This window comes from Papio anubis, chromosome 1 (assembly GCF_008728515.1).
Source record: "Papio anubis isolate 15944 chromosome 1, Panubis1.0, whole genome shotgun sequence".
Lineage (NCBI taxonomy): Eukaryota > Metazoa > Chordata > Mammalia > Primates > Cercopithecidae > Papio > Papio anubis.
The window spans coordinates 92,480,143-92,494,157 of record NC_044976.1 but is presented as its reverse complement, the minus strand read 5'-3'; the positions used below and the strand labels follow the sequence as shown (position 1 = coordinate 92,494,157).

General features: G+C 45.1%; 1 long non-coding RNA gene across 1 annotated transcript in view; it reads left to right on the top strand.

Moving 5' to 3' along the window:
* LOC116268954 overlaps window positions 1-13,287 on the top strand; it is a 34,481-nt gene extending 21,194 nt beyond the window's left edge. The window contains exon 3 of the long non-coding RNA XR_004176249.1: window positions 8,124-13,287. This is a non-coding gene — a long non-coding RNA (uncharacterized LOC116268954). The remainder of the gene's footprint in view (window positions 1-8,123) is intronic.
* The last annotated feature ends 728 nt before the right edge of the window (window positions 13,288-14,015 follow it).

The window sequence follows — 14,015 nt, the reverse complement described above, 5'->3', positions numbered from 1 at the left end:
TCCGGATTCTAGTTTATATTCTAGGTTACCTTCTAGTGAGGGGTGACAGACAAGTAAACAATGAGATACTTTTTGGTTGGGTGCGTTGGCTCATACCTGTAATCCCAGCACTTTGGGAGGCCGAGGAAGGTGGATCACGAGATCAGGAGATTAAGACCATCCTGGCCAACATGGTGAAACCCTGTCTCTACTAAAATACAAAAATTAGCTGGGCATGGTGGCGCGTGCCTGTAATCCCAGCTACTTGGGAGGCTGAGGCAGGAGAATCGCTTAAACCAAGAAGTCAGAGGTTGCAGTGAGCCGAGATCATGTCACTGCACTCCAGCCTGGCCGCAGAGTGAGACTCTGTCTCAAAAAACAATAACAACAACAAAAAAACAATGAGATACTTTTCTATGTATGTTAAACAAGCTTCTTGTTTGTCTTCGCTTCCCAACCAGGTTGCGGCTGCTGGGGCTGTCTTCTCTGACAGCATTAGTAGAGCAGAAATACAGTCAGTATTTTGCCTGTCAATGTCGTTTTGACTTACACAACACTTTTATGCATTTTTCCACTCATCATTTCCAAAATAGTCAATAATCCCTTCAGGGGTGGGAGGGAAAAGGAAGATTGCAGAGGGCAGGTAGCTCCAGAAGAAGAGACCACTGCCTCCTAACTGTATTCTTTCCACCAGCTTCCCCTTCCTACACTCACCTTCCTACACTCACCTTCCTACACTCCTGACTCAGCTGGCACAGTCATAAAGACCCTTAGCACCTCACCCAGCAAGTAACCTGGGGAAGGTGCCTCCTGGTAGGTTGAGTGATTGACTCCCAGGAGCCCAAGTTCTTCCCCTCTTTCAGCTCTGTCGTTTCCAGGCTGCACCCCTTCAGAGTGGCGTGATGGCTACTGCATCCAGATACCACAGATACCACAGCACTCAGCAGGAGGAGAGACACTCCTCCCTGTGCATCTACAACAGGGAGGGGACCCTTCTCAGGGCTCCAGCAGATCGCCTTCACGACTTATGGGCTGGACTTGAGTGATGCCTCTTCCTAACTCACTGCCAAGGGAACTGGATTTCCATGGTTGCCTCTAAGAAGCACAGGGCCAGGGGTGGAGCAGATTTCCTGATCTAAAAAGGGAGCTCTGTTAGTCAATGAATCAAGAGTCAATAGTGATGAGTTGATGGGTACACAACCACAGGTGTCTGTTACAGATAACTTTGTCTCACTTTCAGGAAAAAAAAAAAAAAAAAATCAAACTCTGTAGCAAGACATAAAAGGCCCTTCATGTTCAGGTCCCTGCCTGCTCCTTCACCCTCATCTTTTCAACAATACTCAAGTGCCTTTCTCCAGCCATATCCAAAGTATTGCTGGCTGGGCATGGTGGCTCATGCCTGTAATCCCAGCACTTTAGGAGGCCAAGGTGGGCAGATTACTTTGCGCTCAGAATTCAAGACCATCCTGGGCAACATGGCAAAACCCCATCTCTACTAAAAATACAAAAATTAGCCAGGCGTGGTGGCAGACGCCTGTAATCCCAGCTACTTTGGAGGCTGACGCAGGAGCATCGCCTGAACCGGGGAGACAGAGGTTGCAGTGAGCCGAGACCGCACCATTGCACTCCAGGCTGGACAACAAGAGCAAAACTCTGTCTCAAAAAAAAAAAAAAAAAAAAAAAAAAAAACATTGCCATGCGAGATGGTGCGTGCCTGTAATCTCAGCTACTTGGAAGGCTGAGGCAGGAGAATCGCTTGAACCCAGGAGGTGCAGGTTGCAGTGAGCCGAGATCACACCACTGCACTCCATCCTGGGTGATAGAGTGAGACTGTCGCAAAAAAACAAAAAAACACCACAAAGATGGATTGCAATGTTCATCTGAACCTTCTCAGTTCTTTAATGCCTCAGTGCCCTTGCCCACACTGTTTCTGGCCCTTCCTGCCTTGTTCTTTGAGACAGCCCTTGCTATACTAACACTCTCCTCAAGCATATCCCAGCTTCCCTAACCTTGCTTGGCCCCCGCTCCTTTGTGCTCCTTTGCAAGTGGCTCAGTTATTGCAGATTGGTACAGTGGTTAAATACAAGGTGCAGAAAGCATACAGCCAAGCTCTCATGCTTACAGGCTGGGTGACCTCAGGCAAGATATTTAACTCTCTGAGCAATCTAATTGATTGCTCCTAATTGATTCTTCTTCTGTGAAATGGGCAAAATAATGGTAAAAATGGGTCTAATAATAGTACCTACTTCATTAAATTTTTGTGAGGATTATAAGGTATGCTAAATGCTTAGCACAACACATGGAGTACTGTGCTAAGTATATGTGTAGTGCTCAGTAAATGCAATTCTTTTTATTTGGTGGTGGTTATTATTAGCATCCTCACGGAGGGGCAACTGTAAACACACATACAAATAGAGCAACCTCATGCCAAAATGTGATTCCAAGACATCTGCTCACTTTTCAAATGGCCCTAACATTTCACCACCCACTAACTGCATGTTGAAAGGCCCCTGTAGTCTTTGGGGCTACGGTATTTAGTGTGGGCAAACAGCATGGTGTGTACCGTAGACATTTTTGAAGGTTTCTTTATCACCACCTCTGAACTCTGTCTGCATCCAAGGGCTATCTCTAAAGAGAAATCGAAGACATCCACCCACAATTTCACAGAGCTCTCTACAGGCCCTTCCCTTATTGGTCATCTCCTTGGTGAGGTCAGAGGAGGCTCTGCTCCTGGCCTCTGCAGGAGATTCCTGCCCTCTAATCTCTGAACTTCAGTGGAATCTGGGTTAGAAGGATCCCTGAGGGAATCTCAAGGGAGGACAGCCGATTTACCCTCCCCATACCCCTCAGTGTTGAAGAAAGACCTTCAAGAGGCAAATGGTGATTTGAAGTAAGGCTCTTATGTACTTGTGACATAATAAGAAATATACATTTGGTCTCTGCCCCAGTTCCTAGCACAGATCTCCTTAAACGCTTGTAATTTCCAGAGAGGTAGGGGTGACGGGAGTATTTTTTTGTATATATAATATAACTAGGTCTTGGACCCTAGTTCCTGATATAAGAGCTTCTAACACCCTTGGAATTTCTGGAGAGATAAGATGTCAATTTGTAATGCTAATGAGGTGACTCTAGGTTGGGTGGGGGTGGGGGTGGGGGAGCTAGACTGCTTCAGGATGAGGTGGGCTTACCAGAGGAACCAAGCTTACTATTAGAGGGTTGGAACTTTCAGCCCCATCCTCTGTCCTCTGGGAAGAGGGGAGTTGGAGACTGAGTCCAATCACCAATGGCCCCTGATTTAATCAATCATACGTATGTAATGGAACCTCCACAAAAACCCTAAACAATGTGATTCAGAGGGCTTCCAGGTTGGTGAACACAGCCACATATCAGGAAGGCAAATGCCCAGAGAGAGCGTGGAAGCATCTCACCTCCTCCCACATATCTTGACCTATGCATCTCTTTCATTGGCTGCTCCTAGAGTTGTAGTCTCCATAATAAACTAATCAGAGTAAGCAAAGTGTTTCACTGAGTTATGAGAAGCACTATAGCAAATGTTTGAACCTGAGGAGGGGATTTTGGGAACCCCCAATTTATAGCTGGTCAGTCAGGAATACAGGAGACCTGAGACTTGTGATTGGCATCTGAAATGGGGGTCAGTTTTATGGGGCTGATCCCTTAACCTGTGGGGTTTGTGCTAATTCCAGGTAGTTAGTATCAGAATTGAGTTAAATGGTAAGATCCTAGTTGGTGTCTGCAGAGAATTGAAGAAGTACTTAGTTTGGAAAACCTACACATTTTGGTGTCAGAAGTATTAAGAGCATCAAAAACTAGTTTTTCTTTTGGTATTCTTACCAATTTCTGCAGAAATTGAGGTACCGATGGACTCTGGATACTTGAGTAGCATCTTCAACTGTGTTGGTGTGAGTGCGTTCTGTCTGGGTTTAGAGTTTACTGTTAAATAAATCTGGCTTCTAAGCAAATTAATGCCGGAACAGAAAACCAAATACCACATGTTTTCACTTATAAATGGAGCTAAACATTGAGTATACATGGACACAAAGGAGGGAACAACAGACCCTGAGACCTACTTGAGGGTGGAGGGTAGGAGGAGGGTGAGGATCAGAAAACTGTCTATCAGGTATGATGCCCATTACCTGGGTGATGAAATAATCTGTCCACCAAACCCCCGCGACGCACAATTTACCCATGTAACAAACCTGCATTTGTACCCCTGAACCTAAAATAAAAGTTGGAAAGAAAAATAAATAAATAACAGGAAATAGATAAATAAATCTGGCAAAGTTATAGTGTTTGTGGTAGGTGAAAAGATACTCGCATCTAGCAGCATCTGCCTGAATTTTCTCTGTTAAGTTGCAAAGGTCCAATATTTAATACAGGTCACATTTTAGGATTAGAATTTTAATCCACTTTCAAGTAGTAAGTTTATTCCTCAAAAAATAAAAATAAAAGATCCAGAACAGAGCTAAGAATAGGAAGCAACCTACCTTTGTATCTTTCTCTAAGGCACATGCATTTTAATAGTTAAAAGCAAAAGCAAGTGGGCTTGGTAACCAGTGGGAAGAGTGGCCAGGGAAGGTGCTCCTGAAGTATGAATTGGTTAGCAAAGTCAGTTTAAAATGGGCAACCCAGCTGGGTGCTGTGGCTTACACCTGTAATCCCAGCACTTCGGGAGGCCGAGGCAGGCGTATCACGAGAGATTGAGACCATCCTGGCCAACATGGTGAAACCCCGTCTCTACTAAAAATACAAAAATTATCTGGGTGTGGCAGCACGCGCCTGTAATCCCAGCTACTTGGGAGCCTGAGGCAGGAGAATGGCTTGAACTGCGGAGACAGAGATTGCAGTGAGCTGAGATCACGCCACTGCACTCTAGCCTAGCGACAGAGCGAGACTCTCTCTCAGGGAAAAAAAAAAGGACAACCCACAGATAATATGATTATAACAACATGTGGATCAGTGCCTTTCTATCTCAACACAATTATAACATTTAATTGATACTTTTCTATTTATAAAAATATCATGTATACATATCTAACAATTCTTCAGCACTTAACTATGTACCAACCACTGTTTTAGGTGCTTACACTCATTTGCGCATTTAATCATTACTGACCCACGGGGCTGTATTCCAGTGCCTCCTTAGCCTGCTCTTTAAAACCGTTCATCACCCACCCACTTACTCTCCTCCACTTACCACTCTCTGAGAAACTATGTTTACTTCATTACCTGTCTGTGTCTCTCCACTAGAATGTAAGCTCCCTGATGATGAGAATTTGTTTTATACCCAGCACCTAGAATAATGCCTGTCATATAATGAAACAAATGCCTGGTCCTCAGTAAATACCTCCCATTTTACAGGTGAGAAAACAGGCTCTGAGTGGTTAAGTAGTTTGCTTAGATCACAGCTGGGAAGTGGCAGAATGGGATACAAACCCAGACACTTCCGCTCTGGAGATGCCGACAACCATGACAGTAGACAGCCCAGGTGCACAGCATTGAATCAGAGCAGGCCTGAGGTGGGGGCTTGTGTGGTAGGCATAGACCAAGATATTTAGCTTGTAGGAAGCAGAGGAAGGCCCTGAGAAGGAGGCAGTAGGCATTGAAGATTAACATCAGCTTTGCGGCACTTGTGCTTTAGTCTGATCCTGGCTAGCGGTGCTGATATCAGTCTCTCATGAATATAATCACAGAAACCAACAGATATTTCTGAACTCTTTGTGTGTGTAAAGCACTGACGTAGGTGTTAAGAAAACTGTCACGAAGTACAAAAAGAGACACTTGGCACTCAAGGAGCTTATAATCTAATTATGGAAAGCACTAGCATACGAAAAATAAAATAGCAAAGTCAGCAGTATTAAGAGTACTGTAAAGTGGCAGGTGGTTGACAACCAAACCAGGGGCCCTGAGAACCAGTCTTCACCACTAAGGAGGGAGCAGTCACCAAAGCCTCGGTAGGCTGGGGAGCTTTGTGTGGTGTGGGGCGATAGGGAGCAAAGCTTCTTTGGGACTGGCAGAGCCAAGAGGGCTTAGGAGGTCTAGGGGAAGGTGAACTGGGAGGGTAGGAAAGCACAGAGGAGGAGAGCCCCTTGGCAAAAAGTGCTGTGGGGCAAAATACTGCAAAGGTGATAGGCAGGGACGTGGCAGGTAAACAGGGCTAGTCAGCTGCAGCCAGTCAAAGCCAGGATGGAGAATGTCATATGTAGTTTGTGCACGGATATCACCTTAAGCTGGGAAGCAACTCAGAGCCTTACAGGGAAGGAGAATAGAAGAGGAGTAAGATTGGGAATGCTGCCAGAGATGACATGGAGAAGCACAGGGAAGGTCAGAGAACCAAATGGCTAAGGGCACAGGCTTTAGAGCCAGCCTGACTTCCACCTCTACCTCTGCCACTTCTGAACTGTATGAAAGGCCGTGACACTCAACTTTCAGACTCATTTCCTCATCTGTAAATGAGAGAAAAAGAAAAAAGTTGTCTCCTGGAATGTCTGTGAGGTTAATACAGTGAGATAATATGATAACATATGTAAAATACTTAGCATAGTACTCAATAAATGGTAGCTTTCAAAAACCATGAAAGTGACCCACTGGGAATGGTGGGCTCTCAGCCCTGAGAACCAGAGAGCAATGCCAGACCATGGTGCCTGCTGCCCCCGCACTGGGGGTGACCCCTTTCAACCCCTGCTTTGATGCCCAGCGGCCCATTCCTTCCCTCATACTCACAAGTGCCTGCTCACATATAAGGCTAAATCAAACTCCTGCAGAAACACGACAGGAAGCTGAAAAGATAACATAAAGCAGAAGCAGGGATTCCTGTTACCAGAACAGTGTTGGTTGAACAGGATGTGGAGGGACCAGGGAAACAGATGGCCGAGAGGCAGATATTGCGGAACCATCCAGGAAGTTATTGCCCTCCCAAGCTCAGGACAGAGAAGCTAGTTCTATTGTTATAACTTTTTTTTTTTTTTGCGGGGAGGAGGGGTGTGGTTTAATGTACTGATTACTTGCCTGCCCCTGAAGGCAGTTTCAGGACTTCAGCAAAATACAAGTTAGCACCTGTTTTTGTAAGTATAGCTAAGATAGTTTTAGTTTGGGGGGTTTTGTTTTGTTCTATCTTCATTTTTTGTTACATTCCTGAATATCTTGTTCCTAGCTATGGTGGTTGTTTTGACATTGTCAATCAAGAATTCAGTGGGCAATAGCTTAAATGCCTTCAATATTACCATCTATTGCTTGTTATAAACAGAGTTTTAATTTCATTCTTTTTTTTTTTTTTTTTTTTTTTGAGACAGAGTCTAGCTCTGTTGCCCAGGCTAGAATGCAGTGGTACAACCTTGGCTCACTGCAACCTCTGCCTCCTGGGTTCGAGTGATTCTCCTGTCTCAGCCTCCTGAGTAACTGGGATTACAGGCGCCCGCCACCACACCCAGCTAATTTTTGTATTTTTAGTAGAGACGGGGTTTCACTGTGTTGGCCAGGATAGTCTCGAACTCCTGACCTCATGATTCGCTCGCTGCAGCCTCCCAAAGTGCTGGGATTACAAGTGTGAGCCACCGTGCCCAGCCCAGAGTTTTAATTTCTAAAGGATTTTGTGAATTATTCACCGATGAAAGCAAAGCTAGAAATTGCAGCATAATTTCAAAATATTGCTTGGAGGATATGATCATGAGAAAACATAAAACTCTATTCTCCTGTCAATTCCTGAGCAAAAATTATCCTACAGTGATAGAATAAACTAGTCATAGGGGGCTTCCTGTGCAGCTAGTTTATATCATGTGCCTACTGTGGAGGGCTGCTTCCCTGCTTCACGAAGCCCCACCTCTCACAACCTGCAGCACCAGCTTTACCAAGTGAGGTTCACTTTATGTTCAGCATTTACTGATCACCTGCTACGTGTAAGACATTCCTCTGAACATGCTCCTAATTCCATTCGTTGAGTCATCAATCCCCAGGAATCCCAAGATCCCCAAAATATGGAGACCCCACAGAGAAAGGCTCAAGTTCACTACTGCAGACACCTCTGTTCTGAAGAGTAAATTTGAGTAAGAAAAGAAACAACTAATTATGTTTATGCTGAGAAATGTTTCTCTTCTTTCTCTCCTTCTTGATCTGCTTATTTCTCATAGTTTCCCGTCTCTGAGCTTCTCCCCGGGGCCTATAAAATGCATCTCACTGGCATCCTGGGAAAGCACTGAATAAATATAAAGCGATAATGAGGAGGAGGCAGCTCTGGGCCACCTCGGAGGTGATAAGTGCAGCCAAGAGGCCCAGTGGGACCTGAATGCCTGCTCAGACAGCCCAGGGATCTCAGGTGTGATATAATTGTTGCTCAGCTTGTTTCCTTTACCTAATAAACTGTAGCTCTGTGGGGCAAGTTGTATATTGTGCTCTCCATATAGCCCTAATGCAGCGCCTGGTGCTCCATAAATAGTTATTAAAAGTAGGAAAGAAGGCAGGCAGGCAAGGAGGAAGAAATGTGTGGGGGTGCACTTAAGCTTCTGAGGTTGTACATAAAATGTGGACAGAAACCTAAAGTCTAGGTAAGAGCAGAGTTTGCACTCCGTCTTTTAAGACAGAATCCCTGGGTTAGTTCAGGTGAAAGCCCTGTGGATAAAATCCGTTTGACGCCTGGTTTGTGGGAGTCAAGGGATGCATGCGCCTCCTCTGCTGGCTGCCACACAGGAGCTGTGTTCAATCTCACAGGTGCATATCAGCCTGGGAGCAGCTGTGTGGCTGTTAACCCAGTGGATGCCGATGTAACAGCTGGTACACACACCAGTGGTGACCCCCAGATGGGCCCACAGGGCAGAAACACTAAAGGCCAGGCCTCCTTCTCCCTGGGGGCTGCCCAGAGTTCCTTCACAACAGCGACAAAGGCAGATCCCAAGCCCACTGGAGGTTTTGCGGGTAGTGGACGTGAGTCCTGAAGAGCAGCTTTGGCACTCCAGGGACCACCAGGCCCTGCCCGCCCAGAAGTCATTAGCAGCCAGTGCAGACTTTAGCTTAGGAATACACTGCATGACCATCTCTGTGGGACCCCTTCACCCTCACCATCCTGTGAGATGTGGAAATTGAGGTTCAATAAGGCTGAATAACTTGCCTAAGGTCACACAACCAGTGGAGTGTCAGAGTTCGTACTCAGGGCATCTGGTCCTTTGTCAATCACATCAGCAGAGGCATAGCAGCTGCAATGTTGAGAATACACTTGATCTTAGCCAAAAGGCCAAGGAGTGACGCAATGTTGAGAATAACCAGCAGAGGACAGCCTCCACCAAGAGGCCATTTACTGCCTTTGCAGCGATCAAAGCTAACATACCAGTATTGGGGCATATGTCACCATGGGCTCCCTGATCCCTGACAAGATACACTGAAAAGGATCCAACATCAATTCTGTGATTTTCCTGTCATAAAAAGCTTACCTAAACCTAATCCTGAAATACCAGATAAACTCAAAATCAGGGGCAGTCTATTAAGCAACTGGCTAGTACCCTTCAAAATTGCTAAGGTCCAAAAGGTTAAAGAAAGGCAGAACTGTTCCAGGTTAAAGGAGGGCCATACAGCTAAATGCAATTAAATGCAATAAATGATCTTTCATTGGATCCTGGGCTGAGAAAAAAGCAATACAAAATATAAAGGACATTATTAGGACAATTGATATGATCTGAATTTGAACTGTGGTTTAGATAGTAGTATTGTATCAATGTTAAGTTTCCTAAAGTTGTAATCATAATATGTTTACATAACAGAATGTCTTTGATCTCAGAAATATTAAGGGGTAAAGGAGTACAATGTCTCCAACTAGCTTTAAAATAGTCAAGAAAGAACACAGAGATAGTGATAAGGTCACAAAAGAAATGGAGCAAAATGTAAGCAATAGGTGAATCTGGGCAAAGGGCACATGGAAGTCCCTTATACTATACTTACAATTTTTCTGTAACTTTTAAATTGTATCCGTATTAAAAGTGAATGAGAGAGAGAGAGAAACTGTCCTAGTTTTCCAGAGCTTTGGCCTTGTGGTGGCCACAGCCAATTTGAGTCAGTGAAAGCTTTCTCAGTGAGAGGGTGGGGACAGTGAGGAGAGGCCTCTTTTTAGTAAAGTGTGGCTTCAGACCACTGTGGAGTGCTGACCTTTGCCCTGGACTGGCCAGAGTGACTGCACACAAAGCTTACCTGATAATAGATTTATCTGACCTAGGAGACAGCCTTTGCTTAAACATTTTGAGGGAGTGAATATAATTCACACCTATAGGCAGAGGAGGAACACTGGACCAAGCTGAAGGCAGAATGGAGCTCTGGGGGCTGGGGACACAGGGAGCATTCCAGGGCCTGTGAAATACAGAGAAGGAGAAAGGAGGGTCATCGTGGGAAGGAATGCAGGGTGGAACCACCACCTACAGCTTTGCTGGGGCAATCCTTCCAAAAGGTAAGACTGCTGAAATCTGAATGAGCAGGGGAAATATTAACAGTAAAAAGACTGCTAGGAGGGGTAGCCATGAAAAAGGACATAGAGTAGAAAAAGCCGATGGGAATGATATAGACAATGATGTGTGTTAGAACTTGGAGGACTATCGGAATTCTGATTCTTTTAGGCCTGGGATGGGGGGTAGAGAATTTACATTTCTAACAAACTACCTGGTGCTGCTGGTCTGGACCACACTGTGAGTTGCAGTGGTGTCACAGATGGTTGTGTCCAGCCCACCCTGGAGGAGTAATGCCTGTGAGGAACATGTGAGAGTCACATTCAAAGAGGTCCAGGGTTGACCCTGCGGTACCTCTAGCTGGGCAGTAGGGATTAGGGACAGACAGCCTCATGGATGAAATGCTACTTAAACTGGGTTTCAGAGGAGCTGGGGTAGAGGAGGGCCTTCTAAGGAAGCAAAGACACAGAAAACAGTCCAGTCCAGTTTGTCATTTGGGTTCCCCAGGGAAATGGTAGGCAGAAAGGTAGTTGAAGGGCCTGAGTGCCAGGTCAAGAGTTTGGATCACATTTGGCAGGTGGTGCAGACCCTATGGTGGAGACATGACAGAGAGAGGGCTTTCAAAAGATTGACCTGGTAGAGGTATGAAGGGCAGATAGGAGAGGGGGAGACTTGAGGTGGGAAAACTAGACAGGAGGTCCCAGCGGTGGGCTTCCTGGGAGGGAAGGGCCTGGGGAAAGGGGATGGCAAGGGTGCATGGAAAATAAGGGAGTCTAAGCATTCTAGCTAAGTGGGAAGTAGAGTTACACGAAGAATCCATTTGTTCTATTAGACTTTTGGCCTTGAGTTACCACCAAAATTGATAGGAAGCATTCAAGTCTTCAAAGATGTTTTTAAAGAAATCAATCCATTAAATGTATTTACAGGACATTTATTACTGAAAATTAAGTGTGAGCTTTCAGGTGAACATATTCAAAAGTCTCCTAGGCAGCAAGTGGGCAGATGGAGACAGTGGTGTGCTGGGAAACGTTTACCAACAGGCTGGGACTCAGGAGAGCCCTGATTTGTAGCGAATGTCAATTTCCAACCTATAAAATTCTCTCATAATGGCCGATTTCAAGCTAACAACAGGATGTCAACTAGCTTGTAAAATTCCAAAACTGTAACAGTTGGCTCTTGGGAGCCAGTACGAGCTGTTTCTAGCACACTCCAGAATGTATAACAAATGACAGGAAATGGTTGGAGCCACTGCATAAGTAGTGAGTACGTTTCTTTTCAGCATTGGTTTCTGAACCCAGAGAGCCAGGATTACCTGTGGAAGAAGCTCACAGGCCAGGTGACTGGTTCCCAAGCATTGGAGCATCGGTTAAAAACAGTTCTTTCCAAAGAATGGAAAATGGTTCTATCCAAAGAATGGAAATAGGTTGGATTTGTTCTAAAGCCCCAAAGCCAGGAGGATTATTTTACATAATAGAGAAGCATAAAGGAAAGGGAAGAGTCTTAAAACTAAGAGGAAAGAGACCTGGTGTTTGAACGTATTTCTATCTCTGATACTTAGCAGCTGCGTGCTTCAGTGCTTGGAGCCTCACCCTCTGTCTTTGAAAGCAAGGACAATACTAATAGTGTACACAGCTCCATGCAAAGCCCAGAAGGCATTCCATATCAGTCAGACTTCACAACCCTCCCTTTCTTCCCTGCTACAGCGTTCACCCTTCTCCACTTAGTTTTATGCTGCCCCAGACCCTGTATCTGTCCTATAGAACCCATCCTCTCATGCTGAGGGATGTCCCACACCTTCAGGGTCGATCTGGAAGCCACATTGGCCAGTCTGCTGCAGAGAAGAAGGAAAAGCGAGAGAAGTTGATTGTGTCCCCATCAGCTTTCGTGACTGTGCTTTGGTCCTTCACAAGCTGTACTTCTTGCCCTTGGATTCTAGTCTTTCTTTTTTCTGAAAACTTTTTCTTTTGGCTTAAAATTGGGATTCTGTTTCCTGCAACCCAAAGAGCTGAGACACCCTAATTATCTTCCTTCAAAAATTCTGTTAGAGACAAAAGACACTGGCCCAGGAATCAGATTTGAGTTCTGACCTTGGACAAATGACTTCACCTCTCTGGGTCTTGGTTTCTTATCTGTAAGATGAACCGATGAACCAAATGAATGTAAATGAATTTTAGCACCAGTGTACCGCTCTGTTCTACATATCTTTAGCCTAATGGGAGTATATTAGAGTTAAATGCCCACTCAATTCCACTAGTCAGAAATGAGTTGATTTGAATGACCAGAGAGCTTTGGACAGTATTTGCACAGTGCTGATTAACTCCCTAGCCAGTCCTATCTGGGCAGAGGTGATACCTTAGTTCACCTGGTGTCTGTAGAGGGTCCTGGAACTTGTGTAGAATTTCGAAAGGCTGCTGACCGTGGGCCTTGGCATGCATGGAGCAGGATGATGCTGCAGGGACGTGAGGTTTTCATGAACATTTTTGAAGCCATGAAAGTGTCCTAGGGTTCCTGACCTGGCATCAGAGTGTGCTAATGTGGGCCAGTTTCCTGTCTGAGACTTTGAGAGATGGATGGGAAGAGGTGAACATTTCATCAGTCATAACCACTTTTAGTATTCATCCTGGGAGATGCTTTCCCTGTGCTCAGGGAAAACTTGAGGGCTAATTGTCAAAAGTGTGTGTGTGTTTTTTTTTTTTTTAAATGGTAACAATAAAAGAGTAATTGCTGTGGAAGATGCATATATTTATAAACTGTAAAGAAGAAAGTGGAATAATCTGTTAACCAAAGACCTGGAGATAACTTCTAACAGCAATTTCTTTGTTTGTTTTTTGAGATGGAGTCTTGCTCTGTCACCCAGGCTGGAGTGAAGTAGCATGATCTTGGCTCACTGCAACCTCCGCCTTCCAGGTTCAAGCAATTCTCCTGCCTCAGCCTCCTGAGTAGCTGGAATTACAGGCACATGCCACCATGCCTGGCTAATTTTTGTATATTTTTTAGTAGAGCCATGTTGGCCAGGCTGGTCTCGAACTCCTGACCTCAGGTGATCTGCCCGCCTTGGCCTCCCAAAGTTCTGGGATTACAGGTATGAGCCACCACGTCAGGCCAGCAGTTTCATTTACATCCCTCTAATTGTAAGCCATTGGGTTTTACAGAGTCTTGCAAACTGCTTATCTTAGAAATGTTTGGGAGAATTCCTCATTAAAGATCTTTATTAGGTCTTCAATTTTTTTTTTTTTTTTTTTTGAGACAAAGTCTTGTTTTGTCACCCAGGTTGGAGTGCAAAGGCGCTATCTCGGCTCACCGCAACCTGCACCTCCCGAGTTCAAGTGCTTCTCCTGCCTCAGCCTCCCGAATAGTTGGGATTACAGGCACCCACCACCACGCCCTGCTAATTTTTGTATTTTTAGTAGAGACGGGGTTTCACCTTCTTGGTCAGAGTGGTCTCAAACTCCTAATCCCAGGTGATCTGCCCGCCTCAGCCTCCCAAAGTGCTGGGATTACAGGCGTGAGCCACTGTGCCCAGCAGGTCTTTAATGATTTAAGATCAAATAGTACCAAAGACTTTATCATGAAAAACAGAAATTACCTTCCCCACTACTC